The following is a 21824-nucleotide window of genomic DNA, read 5'->3' as shown; positions in this document are numbered from 1 at the left end:
CAGTCCCCACTGCCCACTTGCCAAGGGCCCAGCAAGAGTTGGGGAACCCAGTTCAGAGTTCATTCAAGTACTGACTCTGCCCTGACTGGCTTCAGGAGGGGAAGAGGGTGGAATGGCTGAGGAGCCCTCTCTTGTAGAATGGCTGTGCTTCTCAAAATTCACTTCCCCAGCCCTAGGTGCCCACAGAGGCACCTCGAAGATGGTGCCAACCTCCAGTCTCTCCCCAGTCTGAGCCCTTGGGTGAGAGCATTTGAAGAAAGGGCAATGCTGTCATTTGAAAATCACTTCAAGGCATTGCCCTGTCTTAAATGAAATGCAGTTGGTCTTCACCACCTTCATGAAAATGAGTTTATTAAACGCCTTCCCTCCTGAACGGGCACTGTGGTAGTGTGAGGGCCTGAGCACCCTGGGGATCAGGGCTGCCAGAGAGGAGGGAAAGGGGAGGCTGGGGATCCTGAGAAAAACCGCTTCCTTCACAGCAGTGCCAAGACGCCCAGCCGGCACCACCCCCTCCCTGCTCCCCCAGCCTCCTTCTCTGGTTCCAGGCTTCCCACCTGTTCCTGATGAAAAGGAAAGACTGTCTGCAGGCTCTCCCCTGTGTGGGGGACAGCCCCCCGCTGCCTGCAGAAGAGACCGGGATGGGTGACACTAGAGACTCTGGTTCCCCAAACCGGTCTCCCCAGCCCAAGGCAAAAGAGGGTGGTCCTGGCTCAGCTGAAAGGAGATACTGGCTGAGCTGGACTGGATTTCAGGATGAGCCTCTGGCCTTTGGCATCTCGCCTCCTGCCTCCTCCGTGTGAGGGAGGGAGAGGAGCCTGCCGCTAGCAGAGGCCTGAGAGAAAGGAGTATAGCTTTCTCTTCACTTGCAGCTGATGTCAAGGGGGGAAATGACAGCAGGGGCTAACATTTTCGAGTGTAGGTGTCAGAGTCTGTGCTAAGTGCTTTATAAGCTTTATCACATTTGAGTTGAGGTTACAGATAGACAGGCAGATTCCAGGGTTAAGTGACTTGCCAGGGTCAAATGGTTAGTGAGGAGGTGGGTCAGGAATTTGCCCCAGGCAGCCTGGCTCCAAGCACCAGCCATATACACAGCCCCTGCTCCAGCTTGTCTAGGGGCAAATGGCTCCCTTCAGCAGTAAGCAAATGGAGCAAATGGCCGCACGGGTTCTCTGGGCTCTCGGTTACTCCCATGAGCCCCTGAGGCCATGGTTCTCATCCTGAAAGTGAGTGGGTATCAGATTTGCCTGGGAAATTTTCCAAAATGCACCTGTCCTCTCCCCTCTCCAGGTAGTATCAGAATAGGCTGGGGTGAGGTTCACAGTACATACGTGGAAAAGCTCCCCAAAATGATTCTGATGCCGCCCTGCCTGCCCCCATGCCTGCCATCCGGGGACCTGTGCCCATCAGGCCCCTGGGAGAAGCAGCCTCAGTCTCATTTCATGTTCCAAGGGAGCCCCAAGCCTGCCTCTGCCCCGTGGATCAGAGGCTCTGCCCATTTTCAAGCCCGGCAGAGGAGTGTGGATATGACCACATAATCCCACATGTCAAGCACCATGAAGTGTGTGAGCAGCATGGAGAGAGGATTCGGAGCGCAGAGATGTCACTTCGGGCTCCTCCACTGCCTGGCCTAGTGCCACAGGACCTCACCATGCCTGCAGCATGGGCTGTGGTTGGTTATTCCACCTACTTTGGCGTAAATTTGAACATGTCCATAATAAAAAAAAGTGGAGTTTTTTTTTTCCTAATGGTTTGCAGTAAGGCTCAAATGAAATAATAGATGCCATGTGCTTTGCCTCCGCAGGCTTGAGGGATGATGGCAAGATTACCCGGTTTATCTCTTTAATTCTCCCTGGAAGAAGATGTGGTGGAAGGTGAGGGCATCCTGACTGGGAGGAGCGACACAGAGGCCCAACGAGAGTGACCAAGTCATAGATCTGTAGGGCAGGGACAGAGGGGCCTGAAGCTTATACAATGTGTTTTTTTTTCTCGGTGGGGGGACTCTGTAAGAACGAGAATATAAAAATGAAAAATACAAAATTAGTACAAACCTGAAATTTTACCTAAAATGAGAAAAGAAAGCATAGCAAATTACAAATGTTAAAAAGCCAAAAAATACCACAAATATCACAAAATCCAGAAAAATAACATAACATTTTTATTAATTTACAGCCCAATCAACCTCTATTGTACTTTTCTTCTATATTTTTTGGCTGTATACTCTTTGATTACCTCTTCTTGGGACAATTCTGTAATTTTTTTTCAGTAGAAAAAAATGGAAAGATATTCTAGTCTTTGCTCTAACGTGATTGATCCAATTTTTTTTTCTGGATAGTCCAGAAAATGTTCATGTTCACAAATTATTATTGGTATTGTCCTGTAAATGTTTAGGATTGTTGCTAAACTTGGGAAAACATCTATCAGTTTCTTTTGTATGTGAGCTATAGGAATTCAGGGCATTTCAAGCTTTCCTATTCAAATCAGCCAGAAATTTAAACACAAAAAATCTGATAAATTCTATTTCACGTGATTCCCACTTAAAAAAAAATATGGTGTGTATTATGTTAAAAAAAATTATTCATGACACTTGTTAAAGATGGTGAGGCAGACTTTATTCAAGGGGAGCTACCACAGTGGGATTTTGTAGTAGTTGAGAGAGAACAGGCTCAACTCCGAATACAACAAGGAAAAGTGGAAATTTATAGCCAAGGAGCAGGAATAGGGGTCAGTGGATGGAAAATTACTAAGAGAAAATATCAGGGGTAAGGGGGGATTCTGGCTAAACCGATGTAGCAGGATTCTTGCCAAAATCGGACAATGCGGAGATGAACACGGAAGCCCAAAAGTCAGGGCCTAACTGAGAAGAGAATTCAGAGGAGCCTGACTAGAGTTTGGTCAAGGAGAGAATCTTGGTCAGTTACAGGATTGCACTTCCATTTTGAGTAGGGATTGATAAGAACCAAAGTTTCTCATCTTATGTATTTGATGATCAGAAGAATGTTCCCCAGACTAGCTTCTGGCTCCACCATTTCAAACTTTATTTCTCCTACAATGCCCACATGTTCCATAGTCCAGCCTCAGGGGACACACTAATGTTGTGATACAACCTCTGCCCCGCACCTTCGTGTCATGGTGCTCACAGTGAGCCGCAGGAATATTCCTGGAAGCCATTTCTACATTGGGATGACGGACAATAAGCTAACTGTAACTGGAAGTGACTACCAGCCCTTCCTCCACCACAGTAACTTCCTACTACCTGCCAAATGTCTGTTGAGTGCCAACTGTTCAGGGTCCTGAAAGGACCCTTAGTGCAACCATGAAGCAAGCAAAGCCCATCTTCAAATATCACCAGAATTCCTATTCTCCCCATCCCAATTCCTGAGACTCACAACTGCTCACCTGAATTTGCAGGGACCTATACTCGGCCATTTTACCATCATCTTCTAGCATGTCCTGCACTCAGCTTCCAAAAGACCTGATCGCATTGGGTGCACAGCATAGTGTCTCCCATACAGCTAGGGCTTAATAAAGGTTACTTAACTGAATGAATGAATAAGCAAATGAATATCACTCCCTTGAGAATCCTATAAGCCTTCCTACTGTAACACTGATTTTCTGGGAGTTTTGCAATTTTAGTTACTGTATGCTGTCCTCTCATCCCCCTAAATATGCTGTTATCTGTCAGATATCGGTCCCGAGTTTGGTTCAATAAATAAGGTCATTTGCTGACCTTATCATTGCCATTGTAGTGACCATCCATCAAACCCAAACAGCTCTGCCTGACTTTCAAGGCCCTCTACAATCAACCCCAATGGAGGTATCTATCTAGAATATGCTCCCTTACCCCCTCCTAGTCTATTGTTTCGGTAAAGAAAGTATCCTCACACATGGAGGAGATACATTTACTTTAATATGACATTTATTGGATTTTAAAATAAGTCAACTGTAGAAAAGTTGGGAAAATCAAAATAGCCCAAAGGTAAAAAGCATCTCCCACAGTCCAAGCAGGAATATTCATTTTCTTGCCATCTCTTTTTAATGAACATGTACTTAACTCTATGCTTCTAACAAAATGGAGAGCACACTGTTTTGCAACATGCTCGTTTCCATTAGCAATAACTGAACACATTTCTTTCTGCCTCCATGTCTTCACCTCTACATACACGAATCTTAGAGGTGAAAGGAACCAGAGCAGGGCAAGGAATCTTCAGTAACAGTCAGAGAAGAAAGTAGCTAAGAATGAGCTTGGGCTTGAATACTCCCAGTGAATGGGAACCCCTCCCTCCCAAGGCAGCTTGTCCCACTGGTGGGCGGAATGACTTCCTGGAAGGCTCTTTCATTCTCTGTGTGCTGAGATTGGCCTCGTGGAGCCTCTGTGTTCTAGTCCCACCCTCTTGAGCAGTACAGGATAGCCTACACATTCCTCCTGACAGCCTGTCAACTCTTCAAAGACTGATAAGCAAGAACTCTTCCCTATGTTCAACAATCCTGAACTCCTCGCAATCTTAAATATCACCCGATTCCCATTCTCACTCTTCTTCTTAGTCATGCTATTAAACCATGCCATTCAGGGAGAATTATAAGTGTCTTTTAGTTACTTCTTTCTAATCTTCCATATTTTCCAAATTTTCAACCATAAGCTTATATACTCCCATTATTAGAAAAAATAATTTAAGGTATAATGTTACTTCTCTGCTCTTCTGCTTTTAATTATTTTTTGCTCTTAATTAGCTGAATCCTTAAGTGCCAATGATGTACTCAATTGTGCCATGCCTCCCCGCCATGTGCTGCCTTTGGCTCTTCAGACTGGACTAGATCCCCGTGGCCTGCCACCAGGGACAGCTCTGCAGGTTGATATTGATCTGCTCACCCAGCTCTTGGAGAGAAACTGTTCATATTGTTACAGACCTCACCTACCTGAGCATCACCTGCTCACATTCTCTCATGTCCACACGGATAGCAAGGAAACTTCGTTCAGTGCCTTACCAAGATATCCTCTGCCTTTCCTAATATGCTGATGACAAATATGTTGAGTGAATGAAAAAAAAATCCCTTGATAATGGGAGTTTGGTTTGACATAATTTAATGAATTAACTCTGGAATGAGCCTGGTTCTCTGTAAAGTGCTCCCAGACCATCTGTGTAATAATTCTAGAATGCTGTTGAGTGACATTAAGCTTATATCCCAGGAACCATATTCTCTTTTTGAAAATCAGGACATTTTGCTCCCTCCGGGCTGGTTAGTCCTTGGTCTCTTCTCTAACGCATCCTACAAGCCCTGTGTCCTCAGGTCATTTGGGATCATTTGGTGGATTCACCCTTTCCTGAACTCCTGTAATCATTCATAACCAGAAGGAAATAGCAGCTACCACTGTTATTTGTAACCACTACCACTTCCTTATTAGAGTTTGCTCTGTGCCTGACATTTTGCTGAAGGACTTGACATACTTTATCGCATGTATCATTTAATCATTGTATCATACTTTTGAATATACATGATTAACATTTCAATCACTTGAATAACAGGGCTATTATCATCCCCCTTTAGCAGATGAAGAAACTGAGATTCAGAGAGGTTCAGGTTCCTGCCTTGCTCACCATCCCTGAACTGGTCAACAAACCCTGGTCTGTCTGGGTCCAAAGTCCAAGCTCTCACTTCCGTACCACCCAGGCATTAGCATCTGTGTTACACAAGTCAGTCCTTCATTTTGTACCATTCTCCTATAGTTTCTAGGGATTTAGTCTTAATATTTCTGGCCTGTCCTAAGCAGCACCTAACACGGCCATAGGCACATAGTCATTGGGTCCTTAGCGGCTCAGTGGTTTTTCTTGAGCCACTGCCTCTGGTCCTGCTCGCCCCTTGCTGGAGCATCCATCACCTCCACTGCCAGGCACTGGGAGAAGCCGCCTTGGAGGGGGTTGGACAGGGGCGCAGAGAGGGCTCAGCTACCTCCACCCCTCGCTGCAGGATGAAGGAGGGACCACATTACAGAAACCAGGGAGATATACCCAACCCCCCAAGACCTGGGGAGGACAACACTGTGGAAAGTTTCCATCTTCTGTTCTCTCCCAGAGCCCCTAGGGGCCAAGGCCCCAGCTGACAATTCTGATAATCTAATTCTCAACAAGACCTTCCTGGCTGGTAATTGAATTCTGTGTTTTCCTCTCAACCCAATCAGGGGGCCTTACCCCCACATCTGCTCGACATAACACCAGGCCAGGCATCTTGGACTAGGCAGAGGCGTGGAGACCATCCAGCCTCCAGGGACTTATATTTCAGGTGCCCTGAGTGGCATGTCCATGACTGCTGTCCTTTCCAGGACAATCACTGTGGTCAGGAGGGCTTCAGGAGGTGAGCCCCCTGGAGTGTGTCTGTGGAGAAGGGGGACGGACTGAAGGGAAGATTCTGAGGGACGGGAGGAATGGCGGAGGCATGGCCAACGGCATGGAGACGGGAACATGCACGACACACTCAAGTGACAAGAAGTGAACCTGCCTGGATGGGCCTTCACCGTCTTCAACCAAGGAATGACTCCAAAATGCTGAAACGGTTTCCAGTAAGTGTGTGTGCATATGGGGGGGTGGGGGGAGAGTGTGTCAAAAGGTCCCCTCTGACCACGCCTATCACCCGCCAGTCTACAGAAGGAAGAGAAACCTGGGCTGGGGCTGAGTGTAGAGGGTGTGTGCCCCAACTCAGTACATGGACCACCCGGTTTGTCCAGCCCAGAAATGGGACATATCCTCACCTCCAAGTCCTGCCTATTTCACCAGCTTAATAGATCTTCTATCACCCCCCTACCCGCCAGGCAGGCCACCATCTCTTGTGACCTGCCTCATGCCTCTCTGATCACTCTCCTCCAACCCTGTTGCTCTCTAGCACATTCTCCACATACATCTCCACATGGTCCCTCCTGCACCTGAGACTCTCCAATGGCTTCCCAGAGCCTTTAGGTCGAGAGCGTGGGGATAAAGGCTTTTGTGGCTTTGTCCCCCCATCTCTCCAGTGTCATCTCTTGTCACACTAAGCTCCCCAGATATTATGGCTCATGCCTGGGCCTTTAGCTCAACTTATAAATATAATCCCAACATCCCAACAGTAATAAGCATTATTTATTAAGTGTGCTTAATCCTCACGGGAACCCCACGTGGATGAGGAACAGAGAGGTTAAGTGACTTGCTGGCAGTCATACTACCTAGTGAGGGTGCAACAGGATTCGCACCCAGATGGCTTGTCTCCAGAGCCCAGCTTCTTCAACACTAGATTACAGTCCCTTTGGAACCTTCTATGGGCACCAGCAACCCCCTCACCCCTCCACATTCCCCTCCAACCCGTGATCACTTGTAAGCCCCCACAGCATTTAAGGTTTCTGCCTATATGACACCCCCTCCAGGAAGCTTTCTCAGATGCCCCACCCCCTGGGTTTGGGTTCGGGCAGCGGTTGCTCTACTTTGGTACACACTGGAATCACCTGGGCATCTTTTTAAAAACTACTGATGCCTGACTCCAACTCTCAGACGTCATGATTAAATTGGTACTGGGTGCCCCCCAGATGACTCGAAAGTGCACCCAAGTCTGGAAACCAGTGGCAGTCATTCTCAGATGGAAGTGTGTATCAGCATCACTGGGAGGACTTCTTAAAACAGACAGCCGGGCCCACCCCCAGGTTTCTGACTCTACATTTGGGTGAAGGCCTGAGAAGTTGCATTTCCAACAAGTTTCCAGGTTCTGCTGCTGCTGCGGATCTGGGGGACCACGCTTTGAGAGCTGCTAAGCTAAGGAGTCCTCCACGCATCCACATGTTCCTAGAGTGCCCAACGCCCATCACCACCTTATCACTTCTGTTGTAATTATGTGCGTGCTTCTTGGCCACCTCGGCCAGGCCCGGAGCTTTCTGCTCAGTTATCTTCGGTACCAGGTGTCAACATATGTTGGATCAATGAATCCAGGCAGGCTTTGCGGTGATTGGCACTCTGCGGCAATCCTTGTTTCTGAGTGGAAAAGGAGCTGTTGTTATCACCAGTGCTGTCTTTCACCAAGCACAGACAGGTGCAGGAGGTCGTCCAGGCCACAGATGGAGAAAAGGGCAGAGCTGGGATTCCACGTGGCAGCCTGGCTCTGAAGCCCATGCTTTTAACTTCTGTACTGAGAGGTCCTTTTCAGGAGACCCTAAATCTTCCCCACCCCTGTCCCCACTCCTCCAGCTTAGACTCCCAGTGGGTTTCAGAATATGGGTCTTAATCTATTTGGGGGGTGTGAGCAGCATTTTTTAAATGACCAGATCTCAGACAGAACTGAACAAACTAGAAATAGATGAGAGTGCAGCCATGTCATAAGGGTAAGTGTTGCTCAGCAAAATACACATGTGCATAAACCTATACCGGGTCCTGACATAAAATGCACGTCTTACTGTGGTTCATGGTCAGAAAGTCTGCCAAACCCCAGCTTAGAGAAAGAGCCTCCACCAAATCTCTGCGCAGCCAGCTGTTCTCCCGCGAGCCGGAGATGGGGAAGAGCTAGGCCGGCCCCTGCTGGGCGCCGCCAGCATTGCACCAGGAGCCCTAAACTGCCGCTTGGTGGGAGAGGGCCCGGCCTGACTTGGTGTGTGGGTGTGGGTAGGCAGCACCAATTTCCTCATGGAAGAATATCAAAATACAAACAAATTTTTAAACAAAATATTAATCAATTTTAATTTCCAAAATAACTGCCCTGCTCATCTGCTCTGATCATCAGTCCCACACTCAGTCTTCACTGTGGTCTGATCGCTTTGTCTAATAATCTCATATCCCCAGGGAGAGCTGAAGTTCTTGAGGGCATCTTGGGTTCTTACATCTCCCCCGGAGACCACTGTGGTGAGGTATGGTATGAGTGTTCAACCCTCATTTGCTGACTGATTGGACAGCACTGAAGAAGGAAGTTGTCAAGGGTCACCAAACATTTAGCTGCTGATTCTGAGCACCCAAGCAAGAAATGTTAAGGCTCATGTCTTTTTCTCGTTGCAAAAGCAGAGGGGAATGTGGTGTCTAGAACATATTAAGGAGCTACTATGAGGCAGGTATTCATATATCCTATTTCATTAAGTCTTTGTCCCTCCCTTATTATCCTCACTTTACAGATGAGAACATCGAGGCCTAAGATCACAAGGCTGATGAGGTGCAAGTTCCAGAAGCAGGACCTTCTGATTTCTAGGTCAGCCCTTTGGAGACAAGAGGAGGGAGTAGGGTTGGTTGAGACCCTTTCCCCAGCTGGGCCTCTTATTCGCCTCTAGCTTTGCTCTGCCTTTCACCTTCTCCTTGCACTGTCCCTGGGAGAGCTAATACTTTGCAAGGTGAGATGATGATCTTGAAGGGTGGGGCATTCCATTTAGAGTGAGTAGCTGTGGTAGGTTTGGGCATAAATCTTAGAGGTCCCCAAACCCTAACTGCTGAATCTGTAGTCTTACGGAAAGCACATTTTCATGATTTTTAACCATAACTACTTTCTATTGGAGAATGAATCTGTCTAATAGGAAGCTTTCTTGTCTACTGCGTACCATGAGGGTTTGGGCTAAGCCTGTTTGGGGGTGGGGAGCTCAGGAGGGCTGAGTAAACAGAAGGAGAAGGATTTGGAGATGAGGGAAATTTGCGAGAAACAGATGAGGAGCAGTGAAGGGAAGAGGAAGAGCAAGGTGCTCACAAAATGGCACAAGGGTGGGCACTGCAAGCCCCCAGACCCGGCCACACACCCAAACGCTTGGTGTGAGGTGGTTTTGCAAAACTAGAGAAGAGTTTCACCTCCAAATTTAAATCTGTGGCAGAACAGAGAGAGCACACAGACCTCGGAACCAGGAGGCAGAGGGAACCCGAAAAATCTAAACCCCAAGTCCACAAACATCTTGGAGACAACTTGGAATGTCCACAGGCATTCCACAGAGAAGGAGCGTTTCAGCTGACGTCTCAGGGGAGGCCTGAGTTTCCGCAACAGCCTTGTGCTCACCTCTGGGGCATACCAGCAAGAAAAAGGACCAACTCCCCAAAGAGACTCTTTGGGGAGAGCAGAGCATACAAATCATAATAGACAACCATATATAACCAATCAATAAGTAGTTCTTAATCTCAAGCCTCTTACCCCACCACTCTCCCATTACCCTGCAGACACCTGTCTCCTAGACATGCAAAGAACACAGACGCCTCAAGTTAACCCCTCAACAGTCTACACTGTCTCCTCAACAACTGTATGTATAACTACACCCACCCTTGCCTCCTTCCACCTTCAGAAGGAAGAAGTTTTCCTTACCTGATCCAAGTTAGTGCACCTGTGCTCTGGTTTTGGGTACCACAGATGTCCCTGGGCTCTCTCTTCCTTTGATCATCCCCTTTCCTGTATCCCTACCGGTTCTTTACCATCGGCATATACAGGATGTCTGTCTTTTCAGTGTCCTTTTAAACTCTTCCTCCACTCTACAGCTCCTTCTAGCTAATCCCAACACCCCTTCCTTTCCTTCACCTCAAAGCTCCTGGAAGAGTCTGTACTTGTCTTTACTAACTGCCTTCCAGTCATGCCTTCCCCCATGCCATACTGACTTCTGCCCCACGTTGCTGACGAAACTGCTTTAGCAGAAGTCCTTGCTGCTAAACTAAACGAACAATTACTAGTTCCTACCAACCCTGACCCCTCAGCATTGACCTGCTGGCCCTTCTGGCTCCAGAAAACTCTGGATTTCACGGCACAGCACCACTCTCTCCTGATTTTCTTCCTGCCACTCTCGCTGCTCCTTTGTAATCTTCTTAGAATAGTTTCTCAACCTCAGCACTATTGACATTTTGGGTTGATAATTCTTTGTTATGGGGATCTGACCTATGCATTGTAGGACGTTTAGCAGCATCTCTGACTTCTACCTACGAGATACTAGTAGCAGCATCCATCTCCCCCCACCCCTCCCACCATGCTGTGACAACTAAAAATGTCCTCAGGCATTGTCAAATGGCCCCTGGGTGAGAACCACTGCCTTAGAAGGGTGCTTCTCCTCCACTGGCCTCTTAAATATGTTTTCCCTGGGCCTGTGGGTTTATCTGCCACCTTATGCTAACATATAAGTCTACATCTCCAAAAGTCATGTGGCCACTGGCTGCCGCTCTTTTCCACTGGATGTCTCTTCAGCATGTCAAGCTCAGAGTGAACTCAGCCTCTCCCTCCTTTAGTTTCGATTCTCCAGAAGCACAGCCTGAGACAAAGACTCAGGTGCAGGACGTTTAATTGGGAGGAAACGGGAGGGAGGAATGAGAGTGAGAGAGCAGAGGAGTAAAAGCCAATATAAGGTCCATCATCAAAGTCATTGCTGTGAGCAGTGGGGGCTCAACTCCACTGGGATCTCCTAACAAGCATGCAGAATACCTCCCAGAATTGTCCAACCACAAGATGTAAGGCTTGGCACTTAGCCCCTGGCTAGGGCATGTGAGGCAGGGGCATCTATCCACTGGTTCCCATTCTCCTTTGTTGAGGGTTGTCTCAGAGCCATTAACTCTCCTAACTTCTGGGCTGTGTTTGAGCCACGCAAGCCAGACTCCTGTGGCTTTGAAGAAGGCCCCATGAAGTGCATGGAGATGCACTCCATGTGCTTCAATTGGGGGTGCTGTCAGCATGAGTCCAAGCTCACAAAGGACTGTCTACCATGGCTGCAGATGAAATCAGAGGTTGACAAAGGGAATGTGATGCAAGGCACCCAAAACGGTCTATCCAGTCTGCCCCGAGGAGCAGTCTGATCCACTTATGCCCCACATTAATTCTATTCAGCCACTTGAGTCTCCAGTGGCCAGCCATAATCTTGTGAAACGTTGTACAGGAGACTTACTGGGACAAGCTACAACCCCACTCACTGCTGCAGCAAGTCCACAGGCTGAAATTACTGTTATCTTCCTTCTCCACCTATTCTAGATTTTCCTCACTGTCAGCTGGTCTAGGTTGTTTGCCAGATGGGTATCTCAGACCTACATCTGTGAGGGGTCTGAGCCCTCTGATGACTTGGCCTTCTCAGGCCATGGTTGCTGCAAGGGCCCATTCTCTGATATCACCAAGCATGGAAGCCCCAAATTCCAGACATTCCTGTGTGAATCTCCTGAGTCTAGACATCCTCTTACCTGGTGCAAGTGGACCATTGAGACTGACGATGAGAGGGACCAATCCTACCCCCACCCTTGATTTCTGGACCAGGGTATTCTAGTAATTGGGACACAGCACCATAGATCAGCTATATGCCAAATGACATCACACAACCTCAGTGTCATCCTTGGGCTGGACCTTAGCTGAGTTTTTTATAAACCATTCCATCATGCTATTAGGTCTACTGCTTCCAGTGATTTCGTATATACCAGACCAGTGGATCCTGTGGTCACACACCCATTGTCGCACCTCCTTTGCTATAAAATGGACCTGTTAGTCTGAGGTGATGTTATGAGGCATCATATGTAGATAAATCAGGCACTCTGAAAACCCTCAGATTAACGCTAGAGTAGGTATCAATCCCAGGAAGGAGGATTCGCTGCTCTTTCCAAGGTGGAAGAGGCCTGATGTAATCTACTTCCCTCAAGAAGCTGGCTGATCAAGGGCTAGGGGCCCGTCTCTGTGCTGACAGATCAGTTAGCAGTGCCAGTCACCAGATCTGCCTTGAGAGAGAACCTGTGCTGTTGGGCCCATGCCTGGCCTCCATCCCTCACCATAGCTATCCCACTCATGGGCTTATCGTGCAAGCCCTGAGATGGTTGAGGGCCAGGCTGACCTCCACAGGGCGTCATGCTGTCCACCTGGTTGTTTGGCACCTCCTCTGTGGTGGGTGCTCTTTGACAAGCATTAGCATGAACATAAAGACCCGTATGCTTTGTGCCCACTCGCATAGGATTATCCACATGCCCCTTCCCCTGACCTCCTTGTCTCTCTTCCTCTCATCTTCTTCCTTTCAGACCCCTGACCAACCAACCAAGCCTTTTGTCATTGCCCAAGGTACGTATCCTTACGGAATACATACCGTTTCTTCTTCTAGACTACATTGATGAACACGTATACCGTTTGAAGTTCTGCCCACTGAGAGAGGTTCCACTAACCACTGTCTTTCAGGGCTACCCTGACTGGGGCTTTAGTGAAACTAGCCGTCCGTTTTTGGCTAATATCAACACACTGAACCAGGCCTAGGATCTTTCTTCCTCCACCAGATGATCACAAGAACATGCTTGGTGTGAACAGAGGGAGAGTCACTGATGCAACAGGGGGGTGTGCCTTGGAGGTTTGGGGAAGAGGCATGTGCAGCTAGTCTACCTGTGCAGCTTACTTGTACCCTCTGGCCCTGCTCACACCCAATCCTAGATGTACCACTTCCATCTTAAAATGGACTGCTGTTGGGCCTACTTGGATTTACGTGAATGGTACAAAACCCAGCTCAGGATGAGCAGTTCTGATGCCTAGGTCAATTGATATCCCACGGTCAGGGCCCAAGAGCATACTGGAAGCTGCTTTTCAAATGGTGAATAGAAGGCATAGCCTTGCTCCAAAACCCGTAAAGTCCATGATACACCTCTCCTACTGGGGCTTGCCAGAGACTCCACACTGCATCCTATCCACGTGAATACCCCAACACCCCTGGATTTGCTGGGTCATATGGTCCAAGCAGCAGGGCAGCCTAGGCTTGTAGCCTAGGCTTGCTGCAGAGCCCGCCCTTGCTCCAAGTCACTCAATGAATGGGCTGGAGCAGGATTTCCAAATATGGTCTGTATTGTGTCCCAAAGCCAAAGAGGTCCACCAAGCGCCGTCTCCTTCTTAATGGGATAGGGTACAAAGGGCAAAAACTTGTCCTCATCTTAGAGGGGTGTGATATGGGACACCAAAAAGCCTCTGCTACATTCTCCAAACCTGATCCCTTTTCTGCATTCCTACTCAGGGAATGAAATAACCTGGAAGCCTCTCTTCCTGACTCTTCTTCCTCACTCACTCACATGCACTGCACCCCTCAACCTCCCAACACTCTGTCACCAAGTCCTGAAGATTCATCAACCTCTTAAATTTCTTTATTCTGACCTCTCCTCCCTGTTTTCTTCCCACCATCTTGATTCAGCCGTCTTCATTTATCTGTTCAATTCCTGCAGAAGCTTCCTAATCAAATTCCCCACTTCCAATCTCAATTCTCTAAATCACCCCCACATTTTATTGCCAGGGAGAGTTGTGTATTCCTCCCCTCCATACAATACCTTAGTGCTCCCATCATTTCGGAGGTACACCTTTACTGCGTTTAGACGTTCATTTTCTGCCTCTACATGTAAGCTTTTTGAGGGTAATGTACATGTTCTATTGGTGGAGACCAACACCCAGAGTGTGTGTGGGATGTTAGTGAGGTGTTCAAGGCCCTTCGCTGCATGGCTCCCAGCTAGATCTCCAGCTTACTCCCCACCACTCACCCCTTCTCCCACCTAGCAATTCCTCTACTGAGCCATGCTTTTTCTCACCTCCATGCTTCGCCTGAGCTTTGTGCCTGGAATGACACCCACCCATATCCTCCACTCTCTACTTCCCCTGACTGCATAGCTCCTACCCATCCTGCAAACTTAGCTCAACCGTCACCTTCTGCAGGAGCTCTTTCCCCATTTATTCATTCCACCCCAAGGCTGGCTTAGAGAGCTTTTTTTTTTTTTTTTTAATTTTTATTTATTTATTTTTCCCCCAAAGCCCAGTAGATAGTTGTATATCATAGCTGCACAACCTTCTAGTTGCTGTATGTGGGACGCGGCCTCAGCATGGCCAGAGAAGCAGTGCGTCGGTGCGCGCCCGGGATCCGAACCCAGGCCGCCAGCGGCAGAGCGCGTGCACTTAACCCATCAGCCACGGGGCCGGCCCAAGAGCCTTTTGTTCCCATTGCATCGAGCTCTGTCTTAGCTCTTGTCAGGCTTTGTGACAAGTTTGTTACACCAGACAGAGCGAGTTACTTGAGGTTGAGGACTGGCTTCCAGTCACCTTCATGTCCCTGGGGTCTGGCTCAGTGCCTAGCACACAGCACTTATTTACTAAGTGTTTGCTGAAACCCTGAAATTTGCATGGTGCAGACGTAGCAAGCTGGCAGCGTGCAGGCTGAATCAGGCCTGAAAAGTTGTATTTGGCCCACACAGTTCCTGGCTGAGCTAGGCCAAATAGCACTGATCCAGGCTACAGGGCTGGTGAGATTGATGACACAGAATTGGCCTCTATTCCCTTTGGTTGACTCAGGCAATACACCACACCAAGGATTCAAGTGACTATAGCTCCCTGGGGTGCCCTCTGTCCCTTACAGTAGAGACTCACTTGCAGCTCGAAAGTCTCAGCAGCCTGTAGAGAATGAGGATTGGAGCACCAGACCACCCCACTGCTTTTTATCCCATGCCAGAAGGACTCACGGGGTGGGGAGTGGGGGTGGTGGTGGCACAGGTCCACCCTATTTTTATTTCTCCTGTACCAACAGGTCTACTCAAGCTGTATATTCAGCAGGTCTGTCTGACCAAAGCCACACAAGAACATCTACAAATCAGAAATTTCACATTTACATTTTAAAAATCCAGATTTCTGTTTTCTCTTGAAAAATCCATAGATGTGGCAACAATCAAGCCTGTACTCTCATGACAAGAGATGCAGTTTCCCCTTAGGACAAAGCACAGCTCTCTCCAGTTTGCCACACTCCATTTGTCTGGCCCAATGCACCCCTTCCATTACCAGCCTTGCTTCTGTAGTCATCTGACTCTATGACTCCTAGAGTGCTTTCAATCATCCTATGCTAGTCTCTTATCTTAATTGATCCCCCTACCCCCCACCCCGGTGGTAGGCCTGCAAGTATCCTCCCTTCATAGATGAAGAAGTTGAGACCCAAAATGTGACTGACCTTGGTACATCACACAGCTTGTTAGCAATGAAGGCAGGACTCAAACCCAGATCTTGGGTTTTATTTTTCACCATCCCATGCCAGTTATCACATATCCAAACTTTGCTTGATTCTTTAAAGCACTTCACTTCTGTTCCAAGAATGTTGTAAAGATTTAACTTTGCTGCCAGGAAATTGTTCGCAGCCTACAGACAACTTTTATTTGGTCTACATGCTTCCCGGCCGAGCTAGCCAAATAACAAGGGCTGGTGTGGGGCTGGCAAGACTGGTGGCATGGACTTGACCTCCATTCATTTACTCCTTATGACAATCCTACAAGGTGGTATATACTATTATCCTCATCTTATGGGTGAGGAACCTGAGGCACAGAGGTTAGGCAAATGCAAGACTGATATTCTGATAGTATACATGTTTGGTTCTATCAGTTGTTAAAATAATGACATATTTCAACTGTAGCTGGCAGACAGCCCCGGCCCTGAGCCCTTGAGCGCCTTCCCCACCACGCTAGTGGCTCCCCCAGGACCCGCAGTCTAGCAATGATAGGGTTAATCCCATACCTGCCACAGGGGCCTGTGCCAGCCATACTTCCAGTGCTAGTTCTGACTGGTTGGTGCCCATGCTGAAAGAATTTTGAATATTTCACTGCTGAGTGAAAGGTTTGTATTTTTAACAGTATACATTTTTAATGTCACAACAAACAAATGTACTCTGCCAAGAGCCCAAAGAGCTAATCAGTAGAATTTAGCCATCTACTTTGGGATGTGGAAATTTACTAAATGGATGAAAGAAAACAGGTACTACCCAGCACTGCCTAAAGTCCATGTCCCAACACGTTTTCTGCCTCAGAATCTCTGAGGGACACCACCAACTCTCAGCAGCAAGTCAGCACCAACTTTCAGCAGCTTACAACCAAGAGAATGGGTGGGGATCACTGCGGCAGAGTCTCAGAGGAGGCCGGGGCATGTATAATGAGCAACTGCCCCCAGTCCCACCCCACTGTAACTCACTGCCTAAAGGATGCAGTTACGGCCACTCTGGCAGGATGTCAGCTGTTAGAGTGGCTACAAATATCCTGGGCAAAAGCCAGGGGTGGGTCCCAGGAGCTCACAGGCTAGGGCTAGGGGCAAGCACTCACATTTCAGTGGGGAATGGTTGGGCTCTTTCTATAATCTTCACCTTGGGTGGCAGGTTTGAATGGGAGGGAAACCTCAGCAAGTCACATATCTCTTCACAGAAGGTAGGTCCTCTCCTAAAGCTGTATCTCAGGGTCAGGGCAGTCTGCATCCAGTGAGGAAGTTGGTCATGCTTGCCTTCAATTACTGTCATCTTAGACTCCTGAGTCCTTTTTCATAGCTGGGTTGCGACTTCCTACTTTTTACGCCCCAACTAACTAAACCCCTTTCCTGCAGAGTGTGTGGTACCCATTCATGCCAAGATATTAAGAGCTTAAAGCAGCTTAAAGCATGGTGCCCTCAATTCCAAAAGTAATTCGTATTTCTTATAACAGCTTTATTAAGATATAGTTCACATACCATAAAATTCACCCTTTTATTAAAGTTTATGATTCAGTAGTTTTTAGTATATTCAGAGTGGTGCAACATTTTAGAATATTTTCTTCACCTCAAAAAGAAACCTCTTACCCATCAGCAATCACTCCCTATTTCCACATCCCATTAGCCCGTGGCAACCACTAATCTACTTCGTTTCTATAGATTTGTCTGTTCTGGACATTTCCTATAAATGAAAGAATATGCAGACTTTTGTAACTGGTTTCTGTCATTTAACATGTTTTCAAGGTTCATCCACATGCTGTAGCATGTATCAGTACTTTATTCCTATCTATAGCCAAATAATACTCAATTGTATGGTTATATCGCATTTTGCTTATCCATTCATCAGTTGATGGACATTTAGGTTGTTGCCACCTTTTAGCTATTATGAATAATGCTGCTATACACATTTGTGTACAGGTTTTTATGTGGATATATTTCTTCATTTCTTTTGGGTATATATATAGGAGTGGAATGACTGAGTCACACGGTAACTCTATGTTTACCCATTTGAGGAACAGTCAAACCATTTCCCAAAGTGGCTGCACTGTTTTATACTCCCACCAATGTATGAGGGTTCTGATTTCTCTACTTCCTCACCAACATTTATTGTTATTTGACTTGGAATTTAGCTGTCCTAGCAGGTGTGAAACGGTATCTCACTGTGGTCTTGATTTGCATTTCCCTGATGACTAATGATGTTGAGCATTTTTTCATGTGTTATGGACCAACTGCATATCTTCCATGGACACATGTCTATTCAGACCCTTTGTCCATTTTTTTTAATTGGGTTGTCTTTGTATTACTGAGTTGTAAGAGTTCTTTATATATTCTAGATACAAGTCCCTTATCAGATATAAGATTTGCAAATATTTTATCCCATTCTGTGGGTTGTCTTTCCACTTTCCTGATGGTGTCTTTTGAAATACAAAATTAATTTTGATAAAGTCCAATTTTTCAAATTTATTTTTTGTTGTTGCTTATACTCTTGGTAACATATCCAAAAAATGTTCAGGGCATCTAAAAAGAATCAGCTTCAGATCTTAGTCATTCCCACTAATATCATCTGGAAAGTCATAAAGAACTTTATTCCCTCTACTTCAGACAGAGAAAAAATTTTGATTTATGTAGAAATATAGCTCTTGTCCATTAATTTCCACAGTAGCTAAACATTGTATAAATACATTGTTTACTCATCCTATAGATGGACATCCATGTTGAAATAGTCAAAATCCGAGAAAAATGACACTAAACATTTTTGAGCACATAAACTGGTTTCTGTAGAACCATGGCTTTCCATATCTTTTTGACTGTAACCCAGAGTAAAAAGTGCATTTTGTATCTTGACCCTATGTGCACATATATATATTTGTGTGTTGATGTATATCAGCATATAACAAAAGTTTCATGTAACAACTGTCTCCTGTTATCTTCTATGTTGTTATATTTCCTTAGATAAACAAAGGTTTATAGACAATTAATCGATTTCATGACTTCCCTATATAGGCTACCACCACACTTTGAAAACTGCTCAAGGGTATTATCCCAAGGAGTGGAACTGCTGGGTCATGTGGTGTGTCTGAGCTCGGATTGCCATAACAAAATACTATAGAGTGGGTGGCTTAAACAACAGACATTTTTTTCTCACAGTTCTGGAGGCTGGAAGTCCAAGATCAGGGTGCCAGCATGGTCAGATTTGGGTGAGAGCCCTCTTCCTGGCTTGCAGACAGCTGCCTTCCTACTGTGTCCTCACATGTAAGGCTCAGGTCTCCTCCTCTTCTTATAAGAGCACTATTCCCATCATGGGGGCTCCACCCTTATGATCTCATCTAAACAATTACCTCCCAAGGCCCCATCTCCAAATAATACCACATTGGGGAGTAGGGTTTCAACATACGAATTTTGGGGGGATATATTCGGTCCACAGCTTGAGGTATACACATATTCAACTTTACTAGACAATACCACTGTTTTCCACAATAGTTATATAGGAAATTACGCCCACCTAAGAAAACAAGCAAGTTGCCATTGTTCTGCCTCCTCGCTGGATTTAAATGTAATCCTATCTGATTCTCCTATGTGAAACGGGCATCTTGTAACGTAAGTATGCATTTCCATAATTAGTAGTGAGCCCAAGCATCTTTCCTATGTTTATTGGCCATCTGTATATCCCTGTTCCATAAACTATGAGACAGGAAATCTATCTATAGAAAAAGTTTCCATGGCCATTCCAGAGCCTGAGTTAGGACACATACTCAGGTGTGTGGCTCTGATGTTTAAATCTGTGACCACTTGCCCAAGAGAAAAGGCAACCAGTCAAACATTACCTTCTCAAGAAGACTTCCAATTCTTCTCAGGCCAGAGCAAAGTAGAATCAGCAGCAAAAAGAATGAAGAAAAACCAGCTGGAAAAAAGAGATTTTCTTTTTCTTAAAACTAAAATGTCCTGATTTGGACCACAGGAAAAATCTGCTCTTGGTAAGGTTAGCTATGTAAATCTGAATAAGTTGTTATTCTTCACTGTTCTCAGTCTTCCAATCTGCAAAATTAGGAAAACAATCTGTACCACTTCTTACCCCCATGCAGAAATTTTGAAATAAACATTCTTTTAAAACTTTGAAAATAAAGAGTTTGTAGAAATTCGAGGTTCTGTGGGCATTAGTCATCCAATGCCTTCCAAAAGCTTAAGTGAGATGATGGAACTGTAGACCTCTGAACAGCTTTTTGGAGTGAGCAGCTCTCCTGAATTCCTGCCTGAAAGGCCTGATGGCTCCGCAGAACAAAGAATTATCCCCCCAAATAACACAGCCCTACCTTTTAGTCTCAGAAATCTAAGAAATTCTTCATCTTCAGGCATAGAAATCAAATCCCTTAGTGGTCAGATGGCCTTTCTGGGGTTTCTTGTTCTCTGGTTCAGGCTTTTTATACACGTCAGTCACCCCACCCTTTGGTCTGATCCCCTTCATGCTGCAGATGCCAAGATCCATCCTAAAGTCAGACTTGCTTTTTTTAGTCTTAATCACAAGAGTAAGGGCTCTGCAGTCGACAGCACCTTCCCACTCTTAGGATGGAGCAATCATAGAAAGGAAACAGAAATGACTCCTCTGAAGTATCAATTATCAAAGCACAAAGGAAAAAGCTGGTACCAAATAGCCTTTCTTTACCAAAGAATAAGAAGCTAGATCTATATAATTTACAACCAAGGGGTGTTCCCAACTAGCAGGCCAGGATCACACCAGCTGCTGCTGTCACACCTCCTTTCTGAGGTTTGACCTCACTGCCAAGCACTCACTCTCATCATTTACTCACATCAACCCCACCAAATGGGGTCTCAAGGCTTGGCAGAAAGAAATAATCAGTGAATCCTCAGCATACAAAGGGAACCTGCCTAAAGCCATCTCCAGCTAGAAGGTATGCCGCCTGCAGAGTAGTACAAAGGCAGCTGAATTGAGCCAAGTGTCACAACCTCTGCTGGGCTAATGGGTGCTCCTCCCTCATCTCTATGATGTTCACGATCAGCACTTGCATCTTTTTCTGAGCTCATTGCTCCTTCCAGTATTACTATTGACTTCTTTCGCTCTAGGCAGACTCTCCCAGCCAAAGTTCCACCTTAGATCAGGAACTTCTCTAATTCTGTGAATCAGTTCTCTAAAACATGGAGTTAAGGAAGTAAAGAAAATTATACCTATCAATGACCCAGGAAGATCACTCCTTCATAGATCAGTAACATGGTTAAAACAAAACCTAGGAGAAATTCACTTAACTTTGGTTGCAAAACTGGAGCTCAAGAGATATTTATGTATTTGGTAAAGATTTATCTATAATTTTTCTCTGTTTGGACTAAAATTATAAATAGCTGTCTTCTACTATGCAAAATATACAAATAAGGGATGGCAAGGCCAAAAAAAGCCAGCAAACAGGAGGAGGAAGCCAGAATGAGATTAAGTACTAGATACAGATTATTTCACTTACTTATGCCTTGTCTATTCTTCAGAAGCAGCATCTAAGGACAAAAGGTTCAAAAGCAAGGCTGTAGGTAAACAATTTTCTTCTAGAGCCCAAGAAAAGAAGTTTCTCATAAGCACTAATATGCTAATATGTCTAGGTCTCAGATACAAGATAGTACAAAAGAACCATTTCAAAAAACTGAAAATATTTCCTAATTGTTAACAGATCTCTTTCCAATGCAAGTAGAACTAAAAATTCTTGAGGAACACTAAGAGATCCAGGAATGAGTGTTTTAATAAATACAGGCCTCGCTCTCCCCGGTTCCTCATTCTCCTCTATGTGAACATAAGTTACAAAAGTCATGAGATGTTGTTAATATGGTAGTTCCTATTATTTTGATAACCAAATAAAAAATATGACAACAGAACCAAATTAGGGGAAAAGTTTTTTAAGCTATTTTTGAAA

Source organism: Ceratotherium simum, chromosome 14, assembly GCF_057802395.1.
Source record: "Ceratotherium simum simum isolate JZ-2026a chromosome 14, ASM5780239v1, whole genome shotgun sequence".
In the NCBI taxonomy this organism is placed as follows: domain Eukaryota; kingdom Metazoa; phylum Chordata; class Mammalia; order Perissodactyla; family Rhinocerotidae; genus Ceratotherium; species Ceratotherium simum.
Note: the sequence above shows the minus strand (reverse complement) of the source record.